This window comes from Cydia splendana, chromosome 12 (assembly GCF_910591565.1).
Source record: "Cydia splendana chromosome 12, ilCydSple1.2, whole genome shotgun sequence".
Lineage (NCBI taxonomy): Eukaryota > Metazoa > Arthropoda > Insecta > Lepidoptera > Tortricidae > Cydia > Cydia splendana.
This window is the reverse complement of record NC_085971.1, coordinates 5,188,694-5,209,751: the sequence shown is the minus strand read 5'-3', so window position 1 is coordinate 5,209,751 and position 21,058 is coordinate 5,188,694.

Genomic DNA, 21,058 nt, shown 5'->3' with positions numbered 1-21,058 from the left:
AAAAAGTTATAATGGTTAATTAGGGACGGGTTGAGGGTCTGGCTGCGTGCCACTGATTTGTATTCGATTAAGTGACATAAAATTAAATACTTCACCTAGATTCAGTTTTCACTTAAAATAAATATTCAATGTATGTACTAGAAAACTACTAAAGCTTAAATTACTAAAAATAAAGTCTTAAAAATCCAAAAGCTTAACTTGAACAAATACTTTGTAATAATAGGAGTACGGAGCGATGCTCGACTGGCTAAGTAGTCCTACTCAGCCTAGGATGGCTAGAATATTTAAAACCACTTCAGAAAAGTTGGGCCGATTGGAAACCTTTCTATTTAATTTGCAATGTTATCCGAAAGTAATAAGTTCGAGGTACTAGTTTCAGAGGTACGTTTTAGTACCTAATTTACTAGCTTTTCTCAAGGATTTCTGTTTTTTCTAGTCGAATTGCAGTAATCTTGGAAGTTTAAATGGATAGTTGCATTATATGCATTACAGAGTGACAAACAAAGCCACATAATTTGCATTAAAAAGTCTCAATTACCAATTACAGTATACATAGTTTTTGGCAAACCCTAGAGAAAACTGGTCGTGTATAAGTTGGAAATTAATTAGATTCAGACTCACCTATTACCGTCCTCTCCTCAGGCAAGATCGTAACGAGCATATCTAGGAAAAGGCTTTCTCTTACCAAAAATTAGAGCACTTATGACTTTTAAAACCAAGCTTAAAATAGGCTACCTTATATAAAAAGGCCTATGTCTTAGAGAACATCTCGAGACTTATGACCTTTTATACCGAGGAACAGGCCAGACGTCTAATTAAGGCATACTCAAGTAAATTAGATCGTCGAATAAGCCCGCCTTAAACTCCTTAAGCTTAGAATTTTATGAAAATGTAGAAAATTGCATGCTTATATGTTTATTTCAAAATGCGAGTACGGTCTGTGAGGACTTCATAAGCTCGGTTCATGTTTTTTTTTGTGGCAGCCAAATATAATAAGATTTATAAGCAATGTATATTCTGCTTATAGGGTTTTAGTTAGGGCTTGATGTTATGATTTATGATTAAGGTATGCCTGATGCCTAAGGCCTAACTAATACTATAAACTTACATTTAATCAAATAACGGCGACATAACGGATAATCAGCGGAGCTTATAAAGTAATTAAAAAGTTAAATTGAAAGAGGTCCGACGAGTTTCGCTTAATTTTGTACATACGAGTATCTCAGTATTTATCAACAATAGAGCAAAGTCATCTTCAATTAGGTACTTATATTAAATCCTTATCAAATAATATCTAGTCATTGTTAGTTCATAATCATTAGGACGGAATACTGAGCAAAGCGAGGGAACTAATATTTATTCTTTAAAATATAGTTTATATAAGTAAGAACAGTAAATTTAAATGCCCATTCCCTTCAATCTAAATAACAAGTTGCCACTTGTTATTTATTTATGAATATTGTAAATATTGCCTATTTACAATATGCGGTAATAACGATAAACTATGCTGAGCTTATCAGTCGCTTTGATCTACAATAAAATAACTATTTACAAATCTCGTGGACTACCACATAAAATACAATCAAAATCAAGGAGCTATTAAAATAATCTCCCTTTCACTTAGTATTCCAGATCGTATCGGAGTCGTATCGTGCCTTAATCTGTACCCTACGTCTAGGCTAGGTGTCAACACCCTGTATATAATTACTTCAACATTTTGTCAAACTGGAATCAACCTTAACTTAATACATACACAGTTCAAATTTGCCTGAGATGTATGAAAGCAGAGACAGGAAATTAATAAGAGATTTTGAGCTTTATAAGCATAGCTTTAGTGTTTGTTTTAGAATGGATGTGTTTATAAAATACGCCTACGGTAAGGTAATGTGTGGTTCGTCGACAAGATTAGTTCCGATCAGTTGATTTAAGGGGCTACCCCACGCCAATGACCTTCGATCTGAATCCCTTAGTTTTCTAATGTTTTTTGTAGCTTATTATATTAACAGCAACGGCTTTAAGCAATATAGTATCCCATATTTACTTCAAAGTTCATTGTCTTCGAGATATTTGGCATCAAAGTTGAACAATTTTAGGCTAAAAAACTGGTTTTCTGGCCATAACTTTTGTGTTAATTAGTTTAAAATTAAAACCCTGGACACGTTTTTTGAGACGTCAAAGACGAACCCAATTATGTAGAATTCGTACATGTAAGATCCTTCACTGCAAACTAGATACGAAAAAAGTGGTTTTTTAGACAATGTTTAAAAAAATCATAAAAAAATAAGTATTCATTTTTTTCACAATCCGGTGGACAAAACCGGAGTTCAAAGATTGAAAAACCGATATCCGTTTGTCTTATAATTCTATCTGTAGTGCAAAAAAAGGAGATACGATTCAAAACTTGTCAAAAATCGATGAAAACCTCGGGTAGCCCCTTAATCGCGAGCTAGATCCTTATTCATATCGCTTACCTGGCCTATGTGAAACCAGTACGAGCGTGGTCTTTGACAACACACAGCTGTTACAGGTCTCGAGGTAATTATTTCCTTGAAGCGAATGCTCGCTTTAAGCAGACTTGATGATGGCAAATCCTGGTCGTTTACTCGTGGCTAAGGGTTTATAATAAGGACGATAAACTGAGCGACCTTCCGATAACGGTATAGTTAATTTATTAACCTTCTCAATATTGGAGTAATAAGGAGAAGATAATACTAGGTACACATTATAATAATGTCACCACAGACCAAGTGCATTCTTGTACAAGTATTCTAGTACATATTATTCGAACGATAGCAACGCATGCATATGTAAGTAGTTAATAAGTACGATGTTCATTTCAATATTCGCCTTGGCCCCGCAGATAGGTACTAACTGCCCGATTCGAACTTTAAGATACGTCAATTAATAGATCAAGAGACGATATGGATTAGATGTGTCAGTGTCAAAAGTGACGCTTTTGTTTGAAGAAACGTCACATTTTACACTGACATATCTCATCCATATAATTTCTAGATCTATTAACTGACGGATCTTAAAGTTCGAATCGGGCCGTAGGGCAAAGCACGAACTCTCGTGCCTTTAAATCCAAACTTCATTTTTGAGGCGCGGCAGCTCAACTCAAATGTGGGTTGTCTTGAATAAAACTCCACTGACATGTCCATAGGTATAACATTCCCTTAAAATAAAGGTTCTTGGCTTGCTGGTTTTCTCCGCGAAATTGCATTAAGCGTGAATTATAAACTATAATCTTCTTCTTCTTTCCATCCTGTTACCCCCTGCTGGGGTGTAGAGCTCGAATTTTTTAATCTTTTAAATTATTTTTTTTTGAACTATAATAAGCTAGAAAAATATCTCATTTGAAAACTACGCAGGAGATATCTTGTAACTTATGTCAGTAACCTCCTTTCAACAGTAGGTTATAAAAACAACGCTATCAACTCGACCTGACCTGCGATAACTCAGAACGAATCGCCTGTGCGGACCTAGACTACCTAAACTTGAACACAACCTTTAATAAACCTTATCTATAAGATATAAGGTTTGAAATTGAGCCGCCGTTGCTGGTACGAGCTGCAGTGCGATAAAGTAGCGTACTATTTACGAGTTACGATTACTGGTTTACTAGAACCAGAGACGTCTGAAGGCGGCTTTTAGATAAGACTTGGTTATTCTTGTACATTTTTGCATTTACAATATCCTGGCTGATAAGCAAAAATCTAATACGCGATAAGTATGGAAAGATGAAATATAGACCGGTACATATGTTAAATACCGATGAAATTAGGTAATTAAAAACAAAATTCCCTTCTCCATCAGTCGGGTAAAAACACGGTAAAAAGTAGCAATAAAGTTTTAACTCGTTGAAACAAAATGAATTGAATCTTCTGTCTCAATCGTGCCCAAGACAACTGCAATCAAAGTGCCCACGAAATGGCTAAAACCGCCCAATACGTTCATTACTCGAACTGCGAAGTGTCGCAGTCTACCATCTCGCCCATTCAAACTTAACCGTTTAACAGTTAAACTTGGACAATTAAGTCATTAATCTGGAAATTCTGTAAAGCTTCGGTCACGCCGGCCATTTCGCCGGGACGCCATTTTATGTACCTACGCCAAGATGGCGGCACGTGCAATTTAAACGTTCCTGGGCCGTATTTAGATGGGCCATGCTTTAATACATATTCAATATGAATATCGTTACGTAGCGCTTGTAATAGAGCGCACCACTTCATTTGGTGATTTGGATAAGTCCAATGCGCTTGACGTTATCTTAGTGGTTGGCTTATCCTAACATTATGCTTTTACAATAAAATTATATATGATAAGATGCAAAGCGATCGCCCGCTCGTTTTCTAAAATGTCGTTAGATATATATTATGAGGGAGACGGACAAATATATAAATCAAATTGATATCGTATTCGGGTTCTGAATATGCCTCCTGAAGCCGTGTTTACTAATAATTTACGCTTTGAATCGACGCACACAAACAGCATTAAGTTAACGTAATTTGCGGCTTGTTTGATTCGTTTTGCATTTCATTTCGCTTACACGTTTACGTCTTCTATTTCGTCTTATTTTAGGCTCGGCTTTACATTTCCGATCGCGAAGGTTCACATTCGTTCAAGTTTTACATAAACCGTATAATTTATTGTCCATTTTGCAGCAGTGACACGAACTCGCGAACCGAGAGGTTTTAAATTTAACTGCATTTACATAATAAATCACGCATTTAATTCTCGTATTTTATTTGAGTCGTTAACGTTAGTAATAAGTATAATAATAGAAATTTGCGCAGGAAGTTTAAGTGTCCCTGGCGTCCCTTCCGAGCTAAATAAGTACAAATGTGTTTCGTTGGTTTGCGTGAATTGATATTTATGATCGAAAAAAACGGCGTCCCGCGGCGTCAGCTGCTGCACAAAAACGTATTTATTTTGTAGTCCTTTTCGATGCAATGCTCTGAAGACCAAATTGAAATAAAGGTACCTCAAAATATACGTCCATTATCATTTATCTGAGATAGTATGTATTATTCTGGTGTAACAGTGCGCAGTGCTTATAGGATTTAAACTTAAGGCTTGTTGTTTTATAAGTGACCAAACAGCTTTAGTGACTTAGGTACTGTTATATTATTGGCCATTGATTCGCTTAACTGAGTTTTGAGATGCATAAGTATAATATTTGCGAATCTAAATAACTAGATATACTTATTATGTTGTTTCAGATAGCGCTGTTGCTCCAAGTTTATTGTTCACGCGATACTAAAAACGTAAGTTTGGTCTTAATTTGCCTTGTAATATACCTAAATATACCCTTACCCTTTATACCTAAATATAGCCTTATATTATACCTAAGAACTGATGTAAAAAGTAATGAAATAAATGCATTTGTATTTGTAATAAGTAAATGTTATGATTAGTGATGTACCGACTATTGATTTGGCCGACTAGCCGACTAGCCGACTAATCGGCGCTCGGATGGCCGATTAGTCGGCCGACTAGTCGGCTAGTCGGCCAGGTCATTAGTTTCGTATAAGTTCGGTTCAAATGCACTTAAAAAAATCGTTTTACCCCTATCGTCGCGTTATTCATCTACCTAAAGGCAAAAAAGGTGGTAAAGCTAAAAAATTAAAAAAACCTAAGGCTATATTTCATACGACAACCGGATAATCGGACATAAGAAAGCGACCTCACTGTCAATAATTCGAACAAAAGTTTTCGTAGGCACCCTAAATAGGAATTTGGGTAAAATAGGTGAAAAGCTTAGGTAAATATTTGCTGTTTATTTCTTTTTGCCCTGTTTTTCTGTCACTTATAAAGTGCCGACTAATCGGCCATTTTTGCCGACTAGTCGCCGACTAATCGCCGACTACAAATGAGGCCGGATAGTCGGCTTTCCCGACTAGTCGGCGACTAGTCGGTACATCCCTAGTTATGATATAACTGTTGGTCTGACTCTACAGTCGGATAGAGATGTGAGATATTATATGTACTATATGAGAAGGTAGATCGAAAACAAACAAAGATATTTAATTTGTATGTAGCTACCTATTCTTATTCTTTGTGGATTTAATATCGCTATCATTCTTAATGCTAAGTACATTATATTAATGATTAAAATAACCTCCAGACGCCATTAGGCGTTACGGTGATTGGTATTTCAACCATTAATAACTTTATGCAGGTTGAGACGGTTCTGGGAATGGATTGGTACAAATACAAATTAATATCTCCAGCAATTTGTATGCAAATGAATTTTTGGCAAAACTACATAATATATAGGTGGGAATGCTACCGGAGGTTTTCGAATAGAACTCGATTTTAGAATAAAGAAGTGTAAAGCATTTTTTAAGCAAAATATGTTAATAGACCTTTTGACTCTTTTAAGGTCAACAAACTATTTAAGATCGACAATGATGCAACATTTATACGAAGTGCCGTGTCTCCGTGGATTACCACGGAGACACGTTGACACTAATGATAGTGGTAGCTAAATCAAATCAGTCCAGAGTCATTCTATTCACTAAGTAATTAACATTTACTACGCGGAATAAAATTTCAAAACATGACTTTAACATTATCATATCTAAATTGATCATTTTGGTTAAAGCTTCCGCGATCAGTGATCTGTTTATTAGGTATTTTAGGTAATATTTTTACATCAGGCTATACTTGTTTTTGCAGGCACTCAGAGAAGCATTAGTCAGTTATTCAAGCACTAGAAATATCCCATCGATACATTAGCTAGAAATTATACAACAACTTCCAACCGTCAGCCCGAAGTACCGGCCACTTTACGACACCCATAATGATTCTATTAGAGCCCCTTTGCAACGAGCCGAAATTTACGACCCGTCGTTTTTGCACCGACTAATTATAATAACAATTTATTACCGATACGCTTATCGAGATTGTAAACGTATAAATGACACATTTTGGTTTCTTGTTTTGTCAAAATACCTTTACTAATAGCTAATTTAATCGACAAAGTGATCCTCGTATTTTAAGATGTTTTAACATAAAAGATATAAAAATTAGAGGCGATTGTTGTCAAAATTGACGTTAAAAATGCTTTTAATTCGGTTAGTAGAGACACCTTGCTGACAGAAGTTAAGGACAAAATTCCGGAACTATACAATTACCTTTTCTTTTGCTATTCAGACTCATCTAAATTAATGTACAAGTCACATGAATTATCTTCCGAGGTTGGCTGTCAGCAGGGTGACCCTCTCGGGCCAGCAATTTTTAGTTTGGCTATAAATCCAATTATCAAAAATTTAAAATCAAAATTCAATGTGTGGTACTTAGATGACGGAACCCTAGGAGGTGACGTGAATACTGTACTCTCTGATTTGTCTTTTATTAAGAGTAGTTTCGAAAATATTGGTTTAGAACTGAATTTCAGTAAATGCGAACTCTTTATTCAAAAATCTTCTTGTACTTTGACCAACTTACAACCCAAATTTGACGATCTGACTCCCAATATCAAATCAGTAGACAAGTATTCTCTTTGCCTCCTGGGTTCTCCTATATTCGAAGAATCTTTTCCCGATTATATTTCTAACTCCATAACTAAATTCAAAAGTCACACGGATCGCTTACTCGAAATTAGCCCTCATTATGCTCTTGTGATTCTTAAATTCTGCCTTTTTGTCCCTAAATTTACGTATGTGCTCCGCTGTTGTCCTTTCTGGAAACATCAAAATTTATTGTCGCCCATAGATGATTTGATCAAAATTAGTTTAGAGACGATTCTAAACATTCAGCTAAGTGAGCCTTCCTGGTCTCAAGCGTCCCTCCCCATTCGGTTTGGAGGTTTAGGAATTCGCAAAATTTCCAGTGTGGCTTCCCCAGCCTTTTTGGCGTCCACTCATAGCACGTCTGGTCTCATAGGAAATATCTTAAGGGCTTTGCCCACAAACTGTGAGATTGCGGGCTTTGAGGACGCCAAAAATGCTTTTAAAATTGCTTGCCCAGGCAAACAATTTCCAGACAACCCAAATTCACAAAGGAGTTGGGATAATGTTTACTGTGATTTAACTTACAATACTCTCCTAAACAACTGTACAGGTCCAGACCGCGCGAGGCTTTTGGCGGTCGGAGCCCGGGAAGCCGGTTACTGGCTACATGCCCATCCTTCGCCCAATACTGGTACTTTCTTGGATCCGGCCTCCCTTAGACTGGCGACTGGTTTGCGACTCGGGGTTTCGGTGTGTACGCCACACATATGCTCTTGTGGCACGGACGTGGACCGACTGGGACACCACGGATTATCTTGTCAAAAAAGTGCAGGCCGTTTTTCGAGACATGCGTCGCTTAATGACATAGTCCGTCGGTCTCTTGCCACCATCAATGTGCCTGCTCTTCTTGAGCCGACTGGCATTATCAGAGATGATGGCAAGAGGCCCGATGGAGTGTCCTTAGTTCCTTGGAGCTTGGGACGGATGTTGGTGTGGGATGCTACCTGCGTAGACACACTGGCACTGTCCCACCTCCAACGGACTACTGTAAAAGCGGGCGGAGCGGCGGAAAGCGCCGAAATTCTAAAACGTAACAAATATAAGAGCCTCGGTAGAGAGTACCATTTTGTACCATTTGGTGTTGAAACTCTAGGTCCATGGGGTCCCAGCGCGCATAAGTTGTTCGCAGAAATCGCGAAGCGTCTGGTTGACGTAACTGGTGACCGAAGAGCTGGCGGCTACCTCGCACAACGTATCAGCATTGCGATACAGCGAGGAAATGCCGCCAGCATCCTTGGTACAATGCCTCAAGGGCCTATTTTAGATTTAAGCTAGTTATTAATTTCGTTTAGTAGTACCACTGTATATATATTGTATGTAAATAAATGTTTTTTTTTAAATTAGAGTAGGTACCCTACCTACATGTTTTCTTACGCTATTTTGTTCATTTAATGGTAAGTACATCCCTTTGCTTGTGGCGATAACAACGCAAATTATTTATAACACAAATTCTTACTATTAAATATTTATTTTTTATAATTTTAGAGTAGGTAGGTACTTAAATAGTAGTACATATTAGTAGTTATTTAAAATGAATAATAGGTAGGTACTTACACTTATTTAATAGGTAATATTTTTGTTAGAGGTAAAATATTTCAGAATTTTGCTTATCGGGAATTCCCATAAAACAATGGTTTCCGCGTTATAGATAAAATAAACCCATATACTACATATTATATTTAGATTACCGCAAGAGTTAGGAAGTTTATATTTTTTTAAGCAAACCTTCTATTTCGAGCGTACACGGACAATATGCCACCCGCGGCAAAACAAACATGTGGCTGGGTGTTTGACTAATAGTTAGTTTAGTTAGGATGTGGGCGACAGCGGACGGTAAAAAACGCCAGATCAGGGATACCAGTGGTATTCGATGGGCACTCACTCGATCATGAGCACTATTGATTTTTTAAATTGATTAAAATTGATAGATAAATTAGGATTTTTTGTAGCCATCTTTATTCTGGAATCATCCGCATCCCTTGTTTGCTGATTTATTGTTTAGCATCCAAAAACGATAATACATAATCTATAGAGTCTGTGCGGAGAGAGAACAGTCGTGGAATGTATGGGGCCCAATACATTAATTCTTTTTACCAACAGACTCTATCTTATTTCCCTACCTAAGGTATTAAATAAATTATACGTAGAGTCGAACTAAGCTATTAACTCTGAATGGCATTTGCAATGACATTGTGTGATAATGGCATTATTAATGTCAATTTTCTATGAAAATATGACGGTTATAATGACAATCCCTCACTTCTGTTCAAGCCAGCGCAAAGTTAGCATATACGGACTCTACGTATATTTCTAAAAGTGAAGATAAGAAATCATTAAAATATGTAATTTATAAATATGTAATTTTACTTAGGTATACTGAATAAATAAAGTGTGAATTAAGAAACCCTAAACTAAATAAAAATGTTTTAAGTGGGTCCAGTCGTCTTAGATCTCGACGAATTAAGAACCTCCTCCTTCGAAATCATGAAGTCGCTTAAAAATAGTCCGCACTTCGGAAGCACATGTTCAGTACTTCAATAGGTATGTATAAAAACGTAACCAATGCACATCCTTTGTCACATAAATTGCATGTAAATTCAGTTAATAAAACAGCACGCCATGGAGAACAATGGAACGACCAAAAAGTTGATGCGGAAATTTTTGCAGCACATTTTTCAACAAAAACTTCAGTGGAGGTGAGATCATTTTTCACGGTGCATTTACGTCACACTCGTGCGAGATACTTGTACAATTTATTATTTGCGGGGTATTTTTACGGTTTTAGCGTTTGCATGCAGTTGCAAACTAACATTTGTAGTTTAAATAGTTAAAATAGTTAATATTTGTAGTATCAGTTGTGGTTGGAAAGTTGGTCAAATAAAGAAATGTTCATTATGGTAACATTCCATTTCTGACCGCAGCAGCACTACTGGTACTGAACGCGTCGGTGTTATTGTCAATTTCCATAGTAAAATGAACGGTAGTGCAGCTGTCGTTGGAAATGGACTGTCACCTTAATTTTCTTGATATTTATGGTAATATTGGAGCCAAAAATAGGTAATGCTTTTGTAGTGCCCTGGCCTAGAAGAAAGGTGTCACTACTAGTCGCTGGCCCAAATATTACAGGGTTCTATGTTTCACTTTTATCGAACAGAAATTTGAACATTGTCATAGTGACATTAAGTCGAATTTTAACTATCTTGAAAATGTAACATAGAACCCTGTAATATTGGGCCAGCGTAGTGTCATCGATTTTATCAGCCCGAAAATGTCGCACCAATGCAAGTGACAAGTATGCTAAAGTTAGACCAAGAAAAGTCTGCAACGGTTTTGATGATAGCTAATACAGAGCAACTGTTATTTTAAACGTCAAAATTCTATGAAATTATAACGTATCAAATAACTCTAGCTAGGGGTCTTGCAAGCCTAACTCCGTACGAAGCACAGGGTCCTCGTGGATTCTCCGCAGACTCTTATTTTATTTTCGGAATTCGGTGTTGGTCCCATAGGAAAAGTTGCTTAGTATAATCCCAAAACCTCCCTGGAAACGCGAATGCAGTTATTTTTTAGCCACCGTGTATAATATTAATATACCTACATAACGTAGCTTAGTCTGATTTGATATTATTTACATACATATTTGGATTTGACATGGATTTCAAATTACTTTGTACACTATCAAACTGCACAACGGGACTTAATCGCGTATTTAAGTTTTAAGTTTGATAATGTTTAATAATCGTGAAAGTTTAAATCAGTACTTTGTACACAACTACAGCTAGAGATACATAAATAGCATATCGTGTGTTTTTCACTTTTTCCCCTATAATAAATGACGACAAACCCGAATTCTGGAAACAATAAACATATTGCGCTGTGCTTGATACAAAGGCCCATACAGACAACAACTCGAACGCACAAATAACTCGACTTAACCCACAAGTGACGACTTCGTAGTTGCCCACCGCAAGCTCAAGAATGACAATCACATTTCAACTGCTTATTTTATTAACCTCACTTCTGTATAATACTTGCTCTGAAATTTATGCCATAAATTAAGAACACTAAGGTTGATTTTACATTAGATTTTTTAAATAAGATGCGATGTTACAAAAAATACTAAATGTCGAGGAGGAGTGCGACAGCGTTTTCTCAAGATGTTTAAATTTCAGGAATAACTGATTGCCACCCACAAGCCTTTTTTGACAAGATCTACCTCTCATTCGCCTTTAGTACATTGGACAAGGACAGGTGTAGGTATAATTTTTGAGGTTTTGGATGACTCTACTGCCGGCGTGACTGGACGAATGTAAAACAAATGTCATTGTATCGCTGAGGCTTGTCAATATCATAAGTTGTTACATTAGAGAGACTTCTAGAGATATTGCCATATTAAAATACATATGTAGAAATCGTTTTGTATAGGTATTTGTACAGTCAACGTTAATAGTAACACATGACACAACGCTCTAAAAGTATCTGACACCGTGGAATACTTTTCCAAATAGAGGTATATTATTACAGTTCACGTTCAAAAGTATCTGTAACGATGTAAATCTTCTACTTCTACTATGTTAGGGTATAAGAAAATAGTATTTAATTTTGAAAATGAGTAGTCTGATCCTCTTGATGGCTGTACTACGTAGAGGCCCCCCCTCTCTCCCTCTTTTAATGTGCCCCTACACTTATAAAACTTTTATGAACTTCAAATTTAACATACGACACAATTCTACATACGTCTTTCAAATAAAATCTTAATCTTAATCAACTCCGTCTCCAATATTTACAGCTGCAATCGAAATTAGAATCGCTACAACCTCCATAGTCCATAGCCACCAAATAGTCAAAACTTTGTTGAAGATCCATAATAAAATACATCCTTTTGTATTCGAATGGCAAAAACGCCATAAAACGGCGAGCAAGGTGGCTGCGCATCGCACGCATGCACCCGATGCCTACGCGCATCCATTGTCGCACCACCCACTCCGGCAAACTTAACCATAAAATCTTTGCTAAAACATATTCAACCTTACTTACAACAACTTAAGGCTATCATGTCCACACGCTTATCTTTGTCAAGTTGGGAATTGACAGTTTTGTAAAATATGCTAGTTTGAATCTTACTGCTTACAAGATGAGGTTGAAAGTGTAAGCGCGTTAAATTGTGTACTTGGTCCTGTGGGAGTCGAAATATAAACATTGTGTAAAATAAATCATTGGAGACGCTCTGGTATCATTACTGACACATACCGAGAGCATAGCCTCAAAGGAGACTGGTAAAAGTATTGAGCTCTGTGTGGGAACTGTCTAGAATAGAGATGGAGATAATACCCATGCAGATCCTCATCCTCAACATTGTCTTTACCTAATACACAGCTCTGATCTGAGCCACAAATATCATATTACTTATTTCCGGACAAAGTTTTCTTCAAAATAGGCCTGAAGCTCTTTGAAGTCTCGGGACTAGACCATTTTGTGGAGGTGGCGGTCACAATAGGTCAGCAATAATCGCAGTCCACTGACACGGAGTGATACAACAGCATCAATTGATACGTCTTTGTTGCCATATAAACAAGGATTTGTGTAAACGATATAAAATTTGGCCACTTTCCATTTGGCCGTGACTATCTATATGATGCTGACTGTATAAATAATACTGGCCTAAAATAAACCTTAACTAAGAAATAAATATAAGCTTGAGAATCGTTATAATTTTCGAATTTAAACTGTTGTGAGACATACTAACATTGAATTATTTTACGGTTTAGACTCACTTGTTTTTAGTCGGCGAGTGACTAAAAACAAGTGAGTCTAAACCGTAAAATTATTCAATCGTTATAATTTATTCAGGGATCAAAATCATACTGGTTTCGAAGAGGTATAGCAATGTGAACAACAGTTCAGTTATGAAGTATTGTTGTTATCGCGAGAGTTATGCGTGGTGCCCTCTCGAAGGGACTTTAACTTTAAAGTCCTTTGAAAAAGGAAGATTCGTGAACTTTGATAAGACAAGTGAATAATATATGTCATGCGTGGATATTTTTACGACGGTTTGTTTTTATGGAACCTAAATAATAATGTACCTAACCATGTAACCATAAGGTTGTTAACAAAATTAATTTAGCGTTGAGTTTGATGTTAGGTGTAAGTATGCTTTTTAAGCACCGCTTTTATTAAAAATATTAATGTAGTTCCATTTGTCTCAATTTAATTAAGAAAATTCCTTTACTTTTGCACAAGGACGAAATGGTCGCTTAAAACTCATTTAAGCATTACAATTCCACGTTTATTACGTAAAAATGTATCTTTTCCGAGCTTATCCACAAAACCAGTCGTGAAAAAGAAAACCACGATAGTAGAGTACCTACGTGTTAAAAATGTAAACTTTTTATACATAGCGTTTTGAAAAAAAACAATAATTTTACGAGTAACTGCGTTTTGGCTATCATTGTGGCTAGTCCACCAATATTAGATATGTATAAAAAAGGACCTTACTACAGAGCAAAAAAAAATATATAATAAGTTACCAACTGAAATAAAAAATACAGAAATCATTTCTTTATAAACAAACTGAAGTCCATTCTATTAAAAAAACCGGTCAAGTGCGAGTCGAACTCGCGTCCCAAGGGTTCCGTACTGCACACATTTTTGAACGAGCGAGCAAAGCGAAGTTCTTAAGTACATACATTCAATTGTTCCACATACGGCTGGCTAGGGGCACGCCCCAGCTTTTTCGTGTTTTTTACGCAATATTTTTTTTTTAATTTTGTTCAAGTATTGTGTTAAGCATAGTGCCTACATTTTTTGCATTGGTTAGGCGTATCGCTGTTATTTCAAGATAACAGGGCTACAACCGCGAAAATCGAAGTTCGCAAATTGCTAGCATTTCTCTCTGTCACTCTAATTACGGTTTCATTGGAGTAAAAGAGAAATCTCCGCAATTTGCGAACTTCGGTGTTTGCGGTAGACCCTCTGAATCTCTGATATACGGCAGTTCAGCCTTCGCATTTAGCTACTCGTACTTAAACCAATTATTTGTTATTATTATTTGTTCTGTTTGAGCACTAACCTCCTACAGCTCATCCTTCGACCTTACGTGGAGGCGCACCTCTCTCGGATGCTTCAGGCCTTCGGCCCAACGCAGAGCTTGGCCTTGGACCTTCGCACTAGCTGTCCACACCACGTTTCACGTAAACAATTGCGGTTGTGGCCCTGATAGAGCTTATCCGTAATTCTTATTCTTAAGTCCGGCTCACGCTTAATTGCAGACTTCTTATACGTTTTTCCAGTAATCTATAGGTATCGGGCCCAATCGCTTAGCAAAAGATAGAACAAAATCGACGATCTCCTTTGCAGGAAGCATGCACATGGCTTCGGGGCTTCAGGGCCTTCGATCTTCGCATTCAGACACTTGTACTATAATTGTTCTGTGTTTGAGCACTAGCCTTCGGCCGTGCGTTTCAGAAAGTCTCTGGGGGACGCTTCGGGCCTTCGGCCCCACGTGTAGCTCAGCCTTCGGCCTTCGCAAAAGCTGTCCACACCACGTTTCACGTAAACCATTACGGCTGTGTCCCTAAAACAGCCCAACCGCGTTTTTTTTCTTAAGTCCGACTCACGCTTGACTGCAGATTTCTAGTAGGTTTTCCTATCATCTAGAGGTGAAGAACTATTATGTGTATTTTTTTCAAAATTTTAGACCCAGTAGTATCGGAGTTAAGGGGGGGGGGGGGTCATTTTTTGCCTATTTTCTTAAATAACTTCTAAAGTATTTCATACAAAATTATAAAAAAAAATATATTTGAGATCCTCAAAGTAAGCCCTTTCATTTAATATGTAACACGATATGGTTTGCAAAACTTTGTTTTTTAATTCTCTCATACTCTCCCTAAAAGTGCCCCTATGCTTAAAATTCACTTGTTTTTATTACATGTCCGTCTTTGGGTCACAGACTTCCATATGTGTACCAAATTTCAACTTCATTGGTCCAGTAGTTTTTGAGCAAATAGGCTGTGACAGACGGACAGACGGACAGACAGACGCACGAGTGATCCTATAAGGGTTCCGTTTTTTCCTTTTGAGTTACGGAACCCTAAAAATCATACTATACCATCGAAGAATTTATGCAGGATGATCCTATTATAATTGAAACAAAGTTCCTATACTTACTTAGAAAGTAATATAGTAAATATGTAGTAATAAATAAGTCTATTTATCTGTACTAAATATTATATTTAGTAAATGTATTTAGTTTTAAGGATAATTGCCATACCCTACCAGGGTGCCATGCGACCCTTTTCCATTGTAACATATATTGTATTATACCATGGTTTGCAATAAACGATACTATACTATAGTCTATGCACTTTTTGGTTATTCTTCTGTCATGATCGATTATTCAAACCATCTACGTAATTGTAAAGCATAGTACCTACATTCCCTAAAAACAAGCGATCATATATCGACAGGATTAACCATCAAACCTCGCTAGATAGGTATTCAAAATACATTCGAAGTCCAAGCGGATGGCTTTCGAGTTGTCACACGCTGCAAAAAACAAACTAGAACCACTCCAGGGTAACGAAGAGATGAGCACAAAAGCGTAAGCTACAACATTACCGTACGAAGATACGTCCTATTTTGTATAAAATGAGAAAGTCGCAAGTTAAACAGCCGCAGACCGGCTGCCATACGGCACTGATTTTTTTGTCTAGACGACCCTTTGCGTTTTTATGTTTCAAGTGTCTTTTTAGCTGCTGGCGCCCGATGGGGCCGTGGATAGGACGAGACTCCGTTTTTGACCCATCTTTTCTACCCATGAAACCTGTCTATATACTTTTATGCTTAATATGCCTAGACTACTTTTGAATCTATTTACTTCTGTTTTCTACCTAGGTATTTATTACTAGTATCATGTCAATAAACTACCTATATACTTTAAATAATTCTGACACTGAAAGAAAGCGAAAGTAACTTCTGTCTGTCATTCTCTTATATACCCTTTTGCGCTTACAGCTGGAATGATTTACTTATTATCTAGATGAAGTAGGGTAAGGAGATTGTTTGGGGTCCGGGGAAGCACATAGGGACGTTTTTTTTATTATCAATCATCATCATCGCACGCAGACGACATCGCATTCAGAAACTAGTTAACATAACTTGAAAGTTTATCCAATTTTTATTATAGTTATAACAAAATTAACCACAGTAAGTACCTATTGGTCAACGGTCAATGTCCTTACGAAAACGGAAGTAAATATTTGTCCACAGGAAATATTGGTTGAAACTGGAAAACTACGATATGCAAACGATTGATATTGCTGGGACATTTATAGCTCAGAGTTATGGCCGTCGGGAAAGTCTGCCTTAAAACTATTTTATTGGCACCCCTCCAGGCCTGCCACGGAGGCTTTAACTCATTCATTGCTCAGCTGAAAAACATCATATTTCTTCGGTAATGGCATATGTTGGTGCCAGGACGCGTCTATTGCCCGCATGCATAAGTTTAGTACGTAACGCAAATTCAACGAGTTTGAAACTTTAACGTTATTTTTAAATCATTGATACCCGTTGTTTTAAAGAATTAAAAGTTTTTAATAATGTTATCTAATAGTGCTGACAGCCTAGCGGTAAGAGCAAACGACTTTCAGCCCAAAAAGTCGCGGGTTTTGACACCGTTACTGACTCATGGTACGGATACTATAACGATCTATCAATAAACATCATGAATACGACCCTTTAAAAATCCGTTTGCGCAATAAAGCAAAACTGTCACATTTAGAAAAACATCTTTCACTACGCAGAATTGATATTTCAAAGGCCACGATGTGAGCGATTCATCACAATTGGCAGGTAAATTGTTTACTTAAAGCCTATTTGAGTTAAAAGCCCATGCCAAATTCCATCATAAGGCGTTCGCATGCCGGGCGACCCAAGCCGTGAAATTGACTTTGTCACTACCAATCATAGATTACATACAATCTAGATAGAGCATTTCATTATTAGAACGCAATTCAAAAGTAGGTAGAGTTAGACCAAGAAAACTCTGCAACGATTTTGATAGCACACGCAGTGCAAGCGTCATTTATACGTCATAATTAGGGTTCCGTACCCAAAGGGTAAAACGGGACCCTATTACTAAGACTCCGCTGTCCGTCCGTCCGTCCGTCCGTCCGTCCGTCAGCTGAAATTTTCACAGATGATGTATTTCTGTTGCCGCTATAACAACAACTAAAAACAGAATAAAATAAAGATTTAAGTGGGGCTCCCATACATCAAACGTGATTTTTGACCGAAGTTTAGCAAAGTCGGGCGGGGTCAGTACTTGGATGGGTGACGGTTTTTATAGATAATGGTACGGAACCCTTCGTGTGCGAGTCCGACTCGCACTTGGCCGGTTTTTTCATTGAACTTTGACGTATAAAATAACACTTGCACTGCGTATGCTATCAAAATCGTTGCAGACTTTTCTTGGTCTAACTCTAGATAGAGAATATCAATACTTCGAGGTTTGTGGGTGTATTTAAAGCGAACACCGCGTTTTAATATCATCGTATAGGTACTGATTTTGATTTAATACTCTAACTTATTCTGTTTACAGTTGCGTCCAACTTTACGATTAGTACTGTGCAAATAGAAAAAAAATTAGCTCCAGGCCCATTGAAATTCTTGTAGTATACAATTTATAAACTGGTGGGAATGTAGGTACCCACTGTACATTTTTGGAGAAAGAAATTTACAAGTATTATGTACCTCTAACTAGTCGTCACATACGTTTCATGATGCGAAATCTAGAAAAGGTAGTCAATGCTTCGTCACGACCAATAAATCTCCCGCCAACGCAAAAAACAACAATATGGCGTCCGGGCGTTCGGATTCCACTCGGATGTTTACACACGGCCCTCACAATAATGGATAGACTTTTTTGTGATTTCCTAAGAAACGCAACGGTTATCGAATTGGCTACGTTTCCGTTATTGTTTTCGTTTGTTTTGTTTACGCGTTCGATGAAGCTGTCAAATTGCGTGAAACGAAACAACGTTCCATTATAAAAAATGGTTTAATTTGCAAATTAGGCCGGTAACTTGAAAAAAGAAGCTTAAGAAGTAAGCTTTTTTAAATTACCTGTGTAGCTTTTTTAATTCTCGATGCCTACTTTATGCTATCTATGGTAACCTATGTAGGTCATCGAGAATAGTATATATTAATAGAGTGTGCAGTCTTTCTCTACATGAGTCAAACACATTTTAGAAAAAAAAATCAACAAAATACATACACCCCGAGTACAAATACACCAAATATACGTTTTTCTTATTTGAGTCTAAAATACAATTAAAAAAATGTATCCCGTCTGTAAGCTGTAGCTTTTGATCCTCTTAACTTTGCGATGTCGACAGAAAAGACGTGAACAAGCTAACCATACTACTATAAAATGTGTATGACCCATATACGTAACTATAACAAACAGTTGAATCCCTGTGAGCATCCCCGCCAGTAGAAACTATTCCCCGATTCTGGCCCCACCTCTCAGTGGTCACCGATCCTGACCCCAGGGCCGATCCACCGCCCCCGCTGAACCTAAAAAAAAAAAAAAAAAAAAAAAAAAAAAAAAAGCCCCCCATTTGAATTGATTGCGCTAGGTCTCAGCAGTGCCCGGCGCCTCCTTCAGGTACTTACGAAATACGCTAATTAAACAATACACCTTGCTCACCACGGTAACAATAGGCTTATCGACCCTTTTCTATTGTTCGATCTCGACTCGGGCGCGTTATTGTGTTACCGAGTATACTACCTGGATGGACCCTTCACCCACCGACGTCTTCATTCATGCCTTCTTTATGTGTGTATTATACTGTAGGTGTTTGTGATAGGTATTAGCGATAGGTATTTGCAATAGGTATTACCGATAGGTATTTGCAAAAGGTACTTATTTGCGATTCATTATCTTATTATCTTACAACCTCTTGGAACTATTTCGATTTATAAGGAATACAGTTCTAACCTAACCTAACCTAATTAGAATTTACACAAGTAATCCGTCGGTAGCCTAAACTAACCTAAACCTTCTTTTACCAAACCTAACTTGACCAAACCTAACTAAAATCAACCTAACTTCTCATTTCAAACTAACCTGCTTTCACCTAGTCTTCGTTCAAGTTATGTTTTAACCTAAATACCTAAACTTCTTACCTATCCAAACTAAAGCATCCTACATATCGTATACATACTTACCTATATTGTGCATATTGTATTGTGTTATTTTATTTAGTTTTACCTATTTCTAACTCATTATTTTTGTCTGCGATAAATGCAATTCTACCTAATGTAGCCTTTTTTATTCTTAAACTTAGTATGTAAGTATGTCTCATTATCTAATACTATATGTTTATTTTCACATACATTTTTATGTTCTTTGTAACACGATAGAAAGTAAACTCGTAGCTACTTGTTTCTTTGTATTATTAAAATAATAACTAGGCGTGTGAGGCATTTCTTGTGCACTTGTTTTCATTGTTATAACAGCTTAATTGCTTTATTGATAGACGTCTATTATATTTTATGCTGACAATGGATTATTATGTGGATATAATTTGGGTTTGAGTACAGGGAGCGTCTGTTTAGATGAACTTGTTGAGACATGTTACTTTGTATGATTTTAAAAAAATAACGAGACGTGTCAACTGGTTTCAACATGATTTAGTCTAATACGTCGGCATTTCTTGTGTGTTGGTATTCATTGTTATAACAGCATAATTGCTTTATTGGTAGACATCTATTATATTTTATACTGACAATGGATTTATTGTTTCCTATTATGCTTTTGAATTTGGGTTTTAGTAAAGAGAGCGTCTGTATTAGATGAACCTGTTGAGACATGATTTGAACGATACTGTATCCTGCTCACTATCACAGTATAAAAGCCGAAGAGAAATGGCTTTGAGTAAGTATTACTGTCGTGGCAGTCCTCTGTATCAGAGCTCCTTGTATCTACTGCAGTATATAGAAATATAGTGTTAATTCAACAGTGAAGTGTTTAAGTGTTTATAGAAAGACCCAACAATGGATGTAAGTATGTCTTTTATTACCGTAACTTACTTTGTTTTGTTTTCACTTGTGTTCTTTGTGTTTTAATTATCAAGATTGTAGACAGTGTGTAAATTATTGTTTTATATTGTTTCAGTTCACTGAAAATACTTTCAAGAACTATTACTACCCGGATGATAATAAAGACGAATCAAGCGATGAAGAGGGTACGCTTGGTCTCAAAGTTAAACAAGCCATCGCAAAGAAACGTTCAGGAAACAATATCGATAGCTTCTTTGAACGACCTAAAAAGCAGTCTAAAGTTGTGAAACGGTCTTCAAATGTGAGCAAAAGTTCACCAGACGGTGTTGCAAACTTGTCATCCGGACAAGACGACGGGGCCTATGCATCACATTTGATTAAAATCGAGATATATGATATGCATAAAATCAAAAACGTCCCACCCATGGAACACTGGAAGCATGCGGACTTCAGATTGAAATATTTTGCGTTGGAAGACG